This window comes from Giraffa tippelskirchi, chromosome 4 (genome assembly GCF_054371585.1).
Source record: "Giraffa tippelskirchi isolate mGirTip1 chromosome 4, T2T-mGirTip1v1.2.pri, whole genome shotgun sequence".
Classification (NCBI taxonomy): Eukaryota; Metazoa; Chordata; class Mammalia; order Artiodactyla; family Giraffidae; genus Giraffa; species Giraffa tippelskirchi.
This window is the reverse complement of record NC_137278.1, coordinates 11,320,243-11,334,082: the sequence shown is the minus strand read 5'-3', so window position 1 is coordinate 11,334,082 and position 13,840 is coordinate 11,320,243. Positions and strand designations below refer to the sequence as shown.

Sequence of the window (13,840 nt, the reverse complement as noted above, 5' to 3'; positions counted from 1 at the left end):
ACTTTAATGTCAAACAACAGGTAAATGGCTAAATAATTTATGATGGAATATACAAAGCCATTAAAAATTATGTTTTCAATGTATGTTTAATGACACATGAGAAAGAATGAGAAATGGGGCAGAATATATATGGCTCCAACTTTATAATGTATGTGGATGTACATTATGTGTGTAAAAAATCATATTACAAATAGTCATAATACCTTGCTGATGGTATATCAAGTCATTCTTTTTTTTATTTTTTTAGGGAATACTATTTTAATTATTTATTTATTTTTGGCTGAAGTACACAGAACTTCCCTGACTAGGGATCAAACCTGTGACTCCTGCAGTGGAAGCACAGACTTCACCAATGGACCACCAGGGAAGTCCTCAAGTCATTCTTATTTTCCTCTTTGAGCCTCTGCCTTTTTTCCCTCCAATTCTCTCTCCCTACGCATTTTTTCTCAGCTTTTTTATTTTGAAGTTTTCCAAGCCTTCAGAAAGTTGCAAGAGTAGTACAATGAACCATTTTCTCTCAACTTTCTCTCTCTCCCTGCTGAATCAAATTGAAAATCACACCATGCTCTACCCTAAATGCTACAGGACAAATCGAATGAAAACAAAGACATTCTCCTACACAAACACAATACCACTATAGAGATTTAGTATTACTATCTAATATTCAGTTCACTTTCAAACACCCCCAATTATCCCAATAAAACCTCTATTAATTTTATGATCCAGGATCCCGTCAATTGTCCCAGCACAGTCTCCTAATAAGCAGGGCATTCCCTACAAAACCACAATACCACCGTCACATTCCAGAAATGTGGCATGTGTTCAGGATTATACCCTAATATCCTGTCTACATGCAGTTTCTCTGATACCATGATTTTTGTGATCAGGATCCAATCAGGGAGCTCCACTGAATTCAGTCTCCATGACTCTTTAACCTCCTTCAATCTGGAACAGTCTCCAGGCTTGCTTTTTGTCTTTCATGAAAAGGCCAGGCTAGTTCGAAAGAGTTTTCTTCAACGTGGACTTGTCCAGTGATTTTGGCAGGTAAGCATTTTTGACAGGAGGTCCTCATAAGTGATGTGTCTTTTCTCTGGGCACTGCATCAGGGGGCATTGATACTGGCTTGTCCCAATATTGGTGGTAAGTTCAATCATTTGGGCAATGTGGGGTCTGCCAGGTTTCTCCATTTGTAAAGTTAATTTTCCTCTTTATAATTAAAAAGTAATTTGCGGGTGATGCTTTAAGACTGAGTGCATAGCCTATTCCCAATGGTCTTTGACCCAATGGCAATGGCACTCACTGATGATTTCTACCCAAATCCATTTTTACGATGTTGATTATAAGATTTCATTTTCTGTTTCCATCACTCTTCCTCAGTTGGCACTCTTCTAAGAAAGAGCTTTCCCTTACCCTGACTTCTTTGGGTCTTTTTTTTTTAATTCAAGAATTTTTTTTTCAACTTTATACATTATGATCCATTCTTGTTATTAATCATTTTGATCTCCAGTTGTCCCAAATGTAGCCCTTGGAGTCTTTTCAAATGAGCTCCCCACCACTTTGAGATCTCCTTGGCGTTCTGGCATGATGACATATTCCAGGTGTGGAATGGAGAGCTTGCTGGGTCCAAACAGCCCTCTCAGCCATGGAAAGAGCCACTTACCTCTGGAGCCACGGGCAACTCGAAGGACGTCAGCGGGCAGCAAGGGAAGCATCAGGGGCTGGGTGGACATGCAGGGTTCTTTCTCTCAGAGCAACAGCTGCTGGGGCTTTAATTAATGGCCCCACTCTGGGGACTCAAGGCCTGCTGCCTTGAGCTTAGGAACAAGACACCAGCCCACTCAGGTATCTCATTTCACATCCCACCCATGTACTCCTTCCATGTGGAAGGGTATCAGTCATAGTAGAAAGATGAACAAAACCTGTGTGTTCTTTTGCAACTTCACCGAGGGAAGGAAAAGGGAGGGAATAAACGTCCTGATTTTAGAAGGGAAACGTGTGTGTGTGTGTGTGTGTGTGTGTGTCTGTCTGTCTGTCCCCAGTTCTCCAGGCCTCTGCATCCCCTTTCTTACCCTTTATCTTCTCTCGTTGAGGTAGAGTTTGCATACAGTAAAATGGACAGATTTGAAGGACAAAGTTGGATGTATTTTGACAAATGTGTAATTAGCACCCAACCAAGATACACAGCATTTCCACCAACCCCAGAAAGATCCCTCATGCTTCCTCCAGTCAGTCCCTCATAATGGCAACCACTTGCTAATATCTCAAAATCCCACAGCTTCACACAAACGAAATCATGCACCGAGCACATGTCCTTTAACTGCCAAATAAAATGGTGGTAGAAAGCCTGGCAGTGCCACCATTGCCCCCCAAATATTTCTGAGGCTTTCAGAGAGAGAAAAAAGTCAGGACACTGGTGATCCTCAGTGGGCTCTTTCCCCAAACCCCTGCTCCCAGGCTGGTGGCCAAGAAAGGGACCCAGTCCAGGCTCATCCCCCCACCCAGAAAAAAAGCATCTTCCACTGCCCAGAAATGATGTCTGAGAAACCCCACTGGACACGGCAGGAGGCTCTGTACTCAGAGTGAGGCTCAGACACGCTGACGGCCCCCGGCCCCCTGACCGTGGGGACCCCCAGGGGACTGCGGTCCTGTCCATCTGCCCGCAGGAGTGGTGAGCAGCACCAGTGGCCAGCCGGCCCCCTGCATTTCTGCTGTCAATCTGCCCGCTGCCCTGGGTTGTTTACTGGAAGCTGGCCTCCCTGCCAGGGTTCAAAGCCCTGGCCCTGGGCGCGTCCGCGGCAGGAAGCAGGCCAGGCGGTAATTGGCAGCGCAGCTGAGCTCGGCGGCCGGCACTGACCTGAATCCTCCTCCAGCGTCGCCTTTGAGTCGCTTCATACTGACCTTCCAGGCCTGCAGGGACTTCCTGCTGAACACTGAGCCCGAACCAGCAAATTACTCGTTCCCCAAGAAATCTATTAAAAGGTGACAGTAGTTCGGGGGCCAGGGGCCCCCAGCACAGGAAGCCTAATGTCTTCTGTTCCCAAGAGCCACCGGCCGACTCCTGCTGAACTTGGAGGGAACTGAGTTAGAACTTGAAATTTGGGGACCAAGGACAAAGAATGCAGACATGAGGAGAAGCCGCCATCCTTGAGGCCCGTCTATGGCTTTACTGAGGGGTAAGGGTCGGGATCTGGAGTACCCTGGACCTCAGGTCCAATCTGCCACTTCCACGCTGTGTGACCTTGAGCAAGCCACATGGCCCCTCTGAGCTTTCCATGCCCATAAAGGAGAGAAAAGCCCACCCTGTGGGTCAGCAAAAAGCCAGTGAAGTGCCAGGCACATAGCAGATGCTATGCTCTGTGAGTGTTGCTGGCTCAGAAGCAGACTTGATTTATTACATTCTGTAGCCAGAGAGAAATAAGCCCAGAGTGACACGCATGTGTCTGCCCATGTCCTAAGTAAGGCAGTAGCCAAACCACGAGATCGTGTGGAGTGGATCACGTGCAGCTGGAGGGTCTAGGGGTGGGGGCAGGACACCTGGAGGATGGGGGCTCTTACCACCTCCAGCAAGGTTCCAGCTGATCGATCACTAAGTCATTGCATGGAGGAAAGAGATCAATGGGTGAATGTCCACATCATTGTTAGGTGCCATAGGCTGAATAATGCCCGCCCCCAAAGATGCTGATGGCCCAGTCCCTGCAACCTGTGAAGATGTTACCTTACATGGTAAAAGGGACTTTGCAGATACCATTTAAATTAAAGATCTTGAAATGAGAAGATTATCCTGGATTATCCAGGTGGGCCCAGAGTGATCACAGGGGCCCTTATAAGAGGGAGGCAGCAGGCTCAGGCACTTCACTGGTGGCTCACACAGTAAAGCATCTGCCCACAATGCACGAAACCCAGGTTCGATCCCTGGATTGGGAAGATTCCCTGGAGAAGGAAATGGCAACCCACTCTGGTACTCTTGCCTGGAGAATTCCATGGACAGAAGAGCCTGGCGGGCTACAGTCCATGGGGTCGCAAAGAGTCGGACAAGACTGAAGCAACCAACATTGTCACTTTCACTTTCAGCAGGCTCAGAGTCAAGGCCTGAGGTGCGAGTTGAGGGAGAGACATCGGCAGTGGACCTTGATGACATCGAGGCTGCAGAATCACATAAATTCTGTCCTCTAGGCCTCGTTGGGCTCAAACTCCAATGTAGTGTTTTTACCCTAGGATGAAGTGCTGCTGGGCCCACTGACCTGATGACTTGGAGGATCAGAAAACACCAGTTCACGAGGGCAGCTTAAATCTCAGGCTACTCGATGTGGCGTGGTCATCAGTCTCTTGTAGGGTCCAACAGGTTACCAGGTGCTGATTTTCTAAGGGTGAGTAGCTCTTGGCAACAGAGGTCATGGACTTGCCTAGTTAAAAGAAATAATTTTTAATAGATACTTTGATTCATTTGGCAAATTGCCTACTTCTTAAGTGACTTAATAATTTTAAGTGGAACTGGCTTTTGGAGAACCGGTTTTTAGCAAAATTGTTCAGGGCTGGCTGGATTCCAGTACACGAAGATGCCCTGGAGAAGGGAATGGCAACCCATTCCAGTATTATTCCTGGAGATCCCATGGACAGAGGAGCCTGGCAGGCTACCATCCGTGGGATTGCAAAGAGTCGGACACAACTGAGCGACTAACACTTTCACTTTTTTTTTCTCTACTGTCTGAGCCACCACAAAAAAGATGGCCTAAAGATGGCCTCCAGAACTCTGTCCTGGTCTTGAATTCGCTCTTTTCTGGGCTGGATTTGCTTTCACTTGATTTCTCTCTAAATTGTGGCAGAGATGGCCACCACGTCTCTGGTTTGGCTGTCCCAGTTCGAAGAGCACAAGAAAGCTTCCCAGAAATTCTAATAGAAGACCCAGCGGGCCACCTGTCTAGCTTGCCCATCCTAGGGCGACTAGTCTTGGCCAGGAGCACGGATACCCTGACTGGGTAGGGAAAATATAAAGACGTCCCCTCTCCTGATTTTCATTCTTGATTATTCACCGAAATACTAACCTAAGCACTATGTGATATTGATTTTATGTGTCAACTTGGCTGAGCCACCGTGCCCAGATGTTTGGTTAAACATTATTCTGTGTAAAGATGTTTTTGCATGAGATTAACATTTAAGTTGGTGGACTTTGAGTAAAGCGGGAACTTCCCTGGTGGTCCAGTGATTAAGATTCTGCCCTTCCACTGCAGAGGGCACAGAATCAATCCCTGGTTTAGGAACTAAGATCCTGTAGGCCACCCAAAAGGGAAGGGGGGCAAACAAAATCTGATTACCCTCTGTCATATGGGTGGATCTCATACAATCAGGTGAAGACTTCAATAGAACAAAAGACTGACCTCCCCAGAGCAAGAAGAAATTCCCACCCCAGATTTCGACCCACTTAGGTCAGGGATCTAAGCTCCTCTGCTTGTGCCCATGGCCACAGCCCCTTATGACAAGGTGGCAGCTGTTTTTTTCTGTTCCAGGAATTTCTCCAGCTTTCCCTCCGTCTCTTCATTTGGGGGCTTCTTCAGTTTCCATCCCACTACTCAGGTGACTTCCTGTAGCTCAAATGGTAAAGAATCTGCCTGCAATGCAGGAGAACCAGGTTCGATCCCTGGGTCAGGAAGATCCCCTGGAGAAGGAAATGGCAACCCACTCCAGGATTCTTGCCTGGAGATTTCCATGGACAGACGAGCCTGGCAGGCTACAGTTCATGGGGTCACAAAGAGTTGGGACATGACTAAGCAACTAACACACACACACTCAGGTGTTTGGAAAACTGCCCCATGTCTGGCCAGCCCCCTGGGTCAGACGTGGAGTAGGTTCCATGTAAACCCCCAGCAATCGTGGAGCAGAGTCCCTGGAGCTGGACAGGAGGAAATAACTGGAGGAAGAATAGGGCCTTCAAGCTACCAGGCTACTGGGCGGGGCTCCCTACCTGGAGCTGGGCAGGTATCATCACAATTAGTCCTTGTCACAGCGCCACCTGGTGGGAAATAGGATCTTCACTTCTTGGAAGAAAAAATCAAGGCTCAAAGAAGACAAATCCTTGTCCAAGTTCAGCACACTCTTCCAGTTACAAGTGACAGAAACCTAATTCATCCTGGCTGGAGAAAAGGAAGTGTTTGCTGATCCACGCAACCTGGAGGTTGAGGGGTGAGGCTGGCTTCAGCCACCCGTCTGCTTGGGGGATTTGGTGAGGTCCTCATCTCCCCCTGCCTCTCTGTCCTTGCATCCCTTCCTGTCTCCCACTCTTTTTCTCTCTCCTTCCACCCCCTCACCCCATTCTCCCTCACTCTGTCTCCTATCTCATGAGTGCTTTGCTCTCAACTGACTTTATTCCCTCCCACTTCATATGGATAGAACAGAAAAGTAGCCTGTGACAGAGACAGAAGCCCAGTTTTAAATATTTGAAGCAGCAAAGCACCCAGGTAATAAATGAGCTTTTTCAAACTCCTTCGCAACCAGTGATACACAAATAGAAATATTCTATAGTAATTCTGGAAAGGCTGCCTAAGGGAGGCAAGCTGACTCAGTTGGAAGAAGCACCTCTTTTGCCCTTCTCCCCTTTCTGCCTTCGTGTTGCCTAAAATATGGGTGTAATGGCTGGAGCTCTGGCAGCTATCTGGGGCCATGGGGTGAGGCTGGATGCCTGTGTCTGTCATATGAGCCCTGAACTGGCCACCATAAGTCTTCTTTTACATGCAAAAACCCCCCAAATAATTGCATGTTTAAGCCACTTTTATGTGGAATTTTTTGTTATATGCAGCCAAACTTAACCCCATGATATGTGACTAGGTTCACATCTTTCCAACTCTGAAACTCCAGGGGCAGGACCCCTGCTTTTCTCACTCACAAGGCCTCTAGTGAGCTCTGAATAGCACAGCTAGGGTCACACATGACTAGAGGAATGGCCAAACCATGTCCCAGGCCCACTCTTGGTGTACTTATGTTGCTTATTTGTGTTTGAGGAGAGACAGCTGGAGTGGAATCAGAGGAATGGTGGGCAGAGGAGCATTCCCCAAAAGAAGTGGGTGTGCTGGACCCCTAGGAAGTGACACGTGTCCATTACAGCTAGTGTATGGTGAACCCTAGTTTGCCTGACTCCCAAGCTGGACACCCTCCACCCTACTCTCAGTATTTCAGAATTAACAGAAGAGGCTTCCCTATCTGTCTTCTCGGGTGCAGGACCATACAGGAGCCCACAGGGGTTGGCCTGACTGCTCTCAAGAAAGTTCATCTAGAGGCAATTGTGTGGGGTTGAGAGGACCCAAGTGTAGAGTGCTCCAAGGTCAACCCCAGAAAGCATGTCTCAGGTTAGCACTGCTAGTTACTTGTGGGACGAGTGTGACTGTTAGAGTCAGACAGAATCAAGGTCAAAGCCCACGTAGGCCGCTCATGCTGTGTGTCCTCCAGAGAGTCCCTTTACCTCTCTGAGCCTCCATGCTAATTCCCCAATTTCCATCTCCAGGCCTGTCTTCACTCCCTCCCTCCCAGCCCTATACACACCTAGAATTCCATCTTCTTCCTCTCACCTCACCTACCCACCTTCCTCCAAAAGGCCCACCTCAATAGCTCCCACCACACCCAGCCAGAGCCTTAGCCCATACATGCTGGCACAAGCTCCTTGATGCCAGGATAGTCTACTGTGGCCTAAGGAACAATTCAACTGTTGGATTTGTCCAAATTACCAAACATGCAAAATAAACAACCACCACCAGCCCAGAGTCCTGCCCCTGCAACCCAGGGACAGAGGTGGGCATCACAGATGGGCTGGGAGCTCAATAACAACCACCCCAGTTCCCCTGGTGGGGGATGAGGAGGTGACAATGTCTTAACGTCCTGGTCCTTTGTCCCTGGCTCTGGTTGCCCAGGACACTGTGCTCTCTCCTAAGGGTGCAGGCAAACTAAATGACCTCCTGGGGAGGCAGGCCTTAGAGACTAAGCCCGGCAAAAAGGTCAACATTAATTTTTAAATTATCATTATTATTATTTCCATTTTTATTATTGAAACATTTATTGTCACTTTGATTATTAAAGCACTACATGCTCATAAAAAGAATAAATGAATAAACTATAAATGTAAGTCTCTTGTAATCGGAGTGGGGGTCAGAAACGTCTCTTGTGTCGGAAACAGTCCTTGATTAAGAAACAAAGAGGGGAAAAAAGGAAACATACACAGGACTTCCTTGGTGGTCCAGTGGCTAAGAATCCACCTGCCGGTACAGGGGACACAGGTTCAATCCCTAATCTGGGAGGATCCCACATGCTATGGGGCAGCTAAGCCCACGCACAACTACTGATCCCGGGCTCTAGATCCTGTACTTTGCAACAAGAGAAGCACCACAATGAAAAGTCCACACACTGCAACTAGAAAAAGCCCTTGTAGAGCTTCAAAGATGCAGCACAGCAAAAAATAAACAATAAGGTTTTTTTTTTAAAGAAAAAGAAACATACAGAAATGTGATTTCTCACTTTGTCATCTGTAGGTGGCTGTTTCTGGGCAGCTGTGTTGCTGCGCTGTCCCCGTGGCCAGACTCACCTGGCCTCGTGCTACAGAGACTGGCTGTGGTTCACACCTGTTCGGGCCCCCAGCACAGGCCCTGGTGGAGAGGAGCGCTCAGTGCATTTGTTGGAAACACAGAAGGAAAGAGGGATAGAAGGAGAAGGAAGGGAGGCATACCCCCCTACCCACTCCCCTGTGAAAACAGAGGAACTTACAAAATCCTGCAGGGAGCCAGGAAGAGCATCTCACTCCGCCTGGGGCAGGGCAGGGGGCAGGGGGGAAGCAGCCAGCAACCCTGAGTCTTAAAGCATGGCTAGGAAACTTTCTAGAATTTGTAGACATCCACCAGGCAGAGAAACAAAGAGAAGGCAGGGTAAGTGCAAAGTCGGGGAGACATGAGCAGACACAAGGAGTCTGGGCCTTCGTGGAGAGCCTGGGACAGTCCGAAGGAGGGTTTTGGAGAGGAGAGGGGGTAGGAGAGGTTGAGGACATCAGAAAGGACTTCCTGAGCTGAGGTAAAGGACATCCTCTCGACTTCGGGGAACCCACCCTGGGCGCTCACCGAGAACTGAACTAATCTTGGCTGAACCAGATTAGGAGCCGGGGACCCCAAGTCCAACACTGGAGGGGCAGCAGCCCCAGGATCCCATCCCCTGCCAGGCCCCCAGGCAGCTAGGCCTCCCCTCCCGCATACTCCAGCCTGGTGTTTTTCTCTGCGCTTGATGAAGTTAAATGAGCCCTCTCTGGGGTGACTCGCAGGCGTTCAAATTGGATTGGCACACAGACATCGAGCAGTTGGTGGCAGGAGCCAGGGGACCCGGAGAGCAGGTTTTCGCTGGAGGGGACATAGGCTTTATTTCCCTCTTGGTTGCTGACAAGGAAGCAGCTGTCCTTCCCTGATTATTTTTACCTCGAGTCACAGCCGCTAATGCTGAGCCTCCCCGGCGCCCGTCCGCCTGCCGGGGCCAGGTGAGGAGTTCCACACCCCGGCCTGCTCTGCCGTGAGCCACGAGCTCCATCTACTGCTGCCTCCACACAAGACCAAGAAACAGCCCTCTGCCTTGGGTGCAGCCCTTCCATGCCAAGCTGGGGTCACTGCCGGGAGGAGAGAGAGCCAGAGCAGCCTTGAAGAATACTCGAGCCAAAAAAAAAAAGAAAAAGAAAAAATTTCGTAACCAGTTCCCCTCCACTAACACACTAGCCACACTAGCTCCTTTCTTTTTGGTTTACCTCTCTAGCTTTCAGTTTGATGAGACTAAACCTGAATACCACTTTCCTGTTAACTAAGCACTTCAAACCTGTCATGTCATTTCATCCTTGAAAAGCCCAACAGGTGGGTGTCATTAGCTGAGGAAACTGAGGTCCATGGGGGGAAAGGCTTGCCTGAAATCACACAATAATGTAGTAGGGGGAATAGGATTGGAACCCCAGTCTGTCCAACTGCAAATCTTGTACACTATCCACTATATTTTCAAGTCTTTGCCCATTTATCAGTTAAGAACACTCTCAGCAGCAGCTAACAACAATGCTTTAAATAAAATGGGGGTTTATTTTCCTTGTATACCAAAAGACTGGCAGCAGGTGTTTTCCAGGTCGGGAGGCAGCACAACAATGTGATGGACCCAGGCTCTTTCGATCTTGATGCTCCATCATCCTTGATAGGTTGCCTTTTAACAAGCTTGCAGCCTCATGGTCCACAAGAAGGCTGCTGCAGCTCCAGGCATCTTGTCTAAATTCAATGCAGAGGACAGAATGAAGGGATGGTGAAAGCTGTGACAATCCCATTGATCAGTACAGAAAAATACTTCCCTGAACTCGTCCAGGAGACTTTGGTTTATATCTTACTGGTCACATGGCTACTCACAGCTCAAGGGAAGCTGAGAAAGTAAATATTCTGAGAATAAAGGAGAAGGACATTGGGACAGTCTACATAGATTTGTATTTAGTTACCATATCACATTTATTTTTTGCCTCCTACTTTTTTCCTTTTACTGTTAGGTCATTTGCAGCTTCTTTATCGCTATGTTGTTTTTATAATTCTCTCTCTTTTTTTTTTTACATTTTGGCCGTGCCACATGGCATGCAGGATCTTTGTTCCCCAACCATGGATGTTACCCATGCACCCTGCAGTGGAAGGGTGGAGTCTTAACCACTGGACCACCAAGAAAGTCCCATAATTCTCATTTTTAATGGTTTAATAGTATTTTTCAAGGGGATAAGCCATAATGTATTTGTTGGGCATAGGAAGCTTCCAATGTTTTCAATATTATATATGTTATTATATATATAGGAACTCCCTGGTGGCTCAGATGGTAAAGCGTCTGCCTACAATGTGGGAGACCTGCGTTTGATCCCTGGGTTGGGAAGATCCTCTGGAGAAGGGAATGGCAACCCACTCCAGTATTCTTGCCTGGAAAATCCCATGGATGGAGGAGCATGGTAGGCTACAGTCCATGGGGTCAGAGAGAGTCAGACATGACTGAGTGACTTCACTTATTATATATATATATAATAATAATATTATATATAATGATGAACATTTTCATGTTCATTTAGTTGGGTGCCTCCCAAACATAAATCCCACACAGTAGAATTACTTAAATCAAAGATGTTAATATTTTTTGAATCAAAAATGTTAACTTTTTAGCCCCTTGGACAGCAAGATCAAACCAGGCAATGCTAAAGGAAATCAACCCTGAATACTCATTGGAAGGACTGATGCTGAAGCTGAAGCTCCAATACTTTGGCCACCTGATGCGAAGAGCTCTCTAATTGGATAACATCCTGATGCTGAGATGGGCTTCCCTGGTGGCTCACCTGGTAAAGAATGTACCTGCAATGTGCAAGACCCGAGTTCAATCTGTGGGTTGGGAAGATCCCCTGGAGAAGGGAACAGCTACCCACTCCAGTATTCTGGCCTGGAGAATTCCACGGACTGTATAGTCCATGAGGTAGCAAAGTGAAGTGAAGTGAAGTCGCTCAGTCGTGTCCAACTCTTTGCGACCCCATGGACTTGTAGCCCACCAGGCTTCTCCATCCATGGAATTTTCTAGGCAAGAGTACTGGAGTGGGTTGCTATTTCCTTCTCCAGGGGATCTTCCCAACCCGGGGATCGAACCCCAGTCTCCCGCATTGCAGGCAGACGCTTTACCATCTGAGCCACAGCAAAGAAGCAGACACAACTGAGCCACTTTCACTTTCACTGATGCAGGGATAGATTGAGGGCGGGAGAAGAGGGTGACAGAGGATGAGATGGTTGGATGGCATCATCAACTCAATGGACATGAGTCTGAGCATATCTCACTCTGGGAGACAGTGAAGGACAGGGAAGCCTGGCGTGCTGCAGTCCATGGGGTAGCAAAGAGCTGGACACAACTGAACAAATGAACAACAAATATTACTCATTTCTCCTCTTAAAACTCTGTTGATTTCCAAGAGGATTATGCTATTTTATATTATGTCACAATATCTGGATGTACTGATTTTACTTCTGTGAGCCCACGCAGAGTATATTATCACTTTTTAAAGGTTTTTACAAAATTGGTATCCTAAAATGATACCTTAACGTTGCTTCTGTTTTTATTCCCTTGAATAAAAGGAATAAACTGAGAAGGACTATTTTTCCCCTTATATTTTTCACTTTGTATTTCCTCTTTGGTGACGTATTTGTTCATTTCTTTCTCCAGTCAACATCTGGAGTAAGAAAACTATTTTTATAGAAACCATACTGGAACTGGTCATATTACAACTCAACTTTCCCACCTAATCCTGCAAGTTCCTGTGAAGAAGGCAAGGTAGGGAATAGGACCCAAGTCACAGATGAGGGAACTGGGCTCAAGGAGTTTGTGCAGCTACTAACAGGCAGAGCCTCCATCTCTAAACCCACACTTTTCTTGTACAGCATTGCTTTTTTAATTGGAGGAAGGGGGTTGCTTTGCTTTATTTTTGTTTTTCTGTCGCACTGGGCAGCATGTGGGATCTTAGTTCCCTGACCAGGGACTGAATCTGCATGTCCTGCATTGGAAGTTCAGAATCTTAACCGCTGGTCTGCCAGGGAAATCCCAAGTATTGCTCTTTTTTTAAAAATAACAATAACAGCTTTATCGAAATATAATTCACATAGCATACAATTCACTCATTTAAAGCACCCAACTCACTTGTTTGTAGTACATTCATTGGAATTGTGTAACCATCACCATAACCAATTTTAGAACATTTCATTGCCTCCAGGAGAAACCCTGAACCCACCAGCTGTTCACTGTCACATCAGGTGGAGGTAAAAACATGTTTAAGCTTGGAGAAAAGAGATGGGAGGGACAGGCTGTATGAGGAAAGTGAAGCAGACAGATGGTGCCAGGAACTTGCTCTGTGACCACACATCTCTTCCCTCTGGTTTCTGGTTCCCTCCTAATACTAACAGGTATTTACTGAGCACCCTCTGTGTCCAGAGTCCAGGCTGGGCATCTCACAGATGTTCTTGATCACTCTCTCTAAAGTGGGGTGAAGGGCCCCATTTTACAGAGGAGGGAAGCCGAGACCCAGAGCAGAGACTTGGTGTCTTCTGTATCCCTAGGCTGGCTGGTGGCAGAGAGGGGCCTGGAGTGGGGATGGGAGCAGGGAGGGGGTCTGACTTCCAGCTCAGGCCACTACATCAGCAGCCTCCAGCTCCCCGCTTCTGGAGCTGCCCCAGTGACAGGCGGGGACAGGTAGGGGGAGAGGAAGGACGGGGGTGTCTGTGCACTGGCCACAGTTGGTGGTGCGATGTCAGGCCCTGGGAGCCCATTAAGCCGAGTCCTCTTCCCACTGCCCCTCGCACCAACCAGAGCACAGGCTCACACGCAAACCTCAGAGTCACAAAGTGTGTGTCTGGGTGTGCCGAGATCTGTGGGATCAATTGTTCCTTCAGTCCTTCAACAAAGTGCTCGCTCTGTCAAGCTTTTGCCAGGGGCTGGGGACGTGGAGGGAAGGCAGACAGTTCCCTGGCTTTTGTAGGGATTCAGGAGCCCATGAAGCAGCTTAGGAGGCAGGGAAAGCATCCTGGAAGGTCTAAGCAGACACCTGAAGGATGAGTAGAAACAAGCCAGAAAGGACTTGGAGGTGGGGTGCTCCTGCCTAGTCCTGGGCAGAGGGACTAGCATGTGCAAAGGCCCGGGGATGAGAAAGGCGAGATGTTCAGCCTGGCCACAGGCTGAGTGAAGGGGAAGAGGCCCGGTGGGCAGGAAGGAGGGCAGAGATGGGTCAAGTCAGCCAGGTGCCCAAGGCTGGATTTTCTCCTGGAGAACTGGGGAGCCACAGAACAGTTTTAAGCCGTGG

The 13,840-nt window shown here is 47.9% G+C and overlaps 1 long non-coding RNA gene across 2 annotated transcripts; it reads right to left on the bottom strand.

The window, feature by feature from the left end:
• Positions 1 to 229: 229 nt before the first annotated feature.
• Positions 230 to 6,839, bottom strand: LOC145545052 (uncharacterized). Of its 2 annotated transcripts, XR_014081838.1 has the most exons (3): positions 6,571 to 6,839; positions 5,960 to 6,128; positions 230 to 4,403 (listed from the first exon to the last, which is right to left on the bottom strand). It is a non-coding gene; the product is annotated as an uncharacterized LOC145545052 (long non-coding RNA). The 2 variants fall into 2 exon arrangements; XR_014081839.1 differs by lacking the exons at positions 5,960 to 6,128; positions 6,571 to 6,839 and adding an exon at positions 5,376 to 5,918.
• Between the last annotated feature and the right edge of the window lie 7,001 nt (positions 6,840 to 13,840).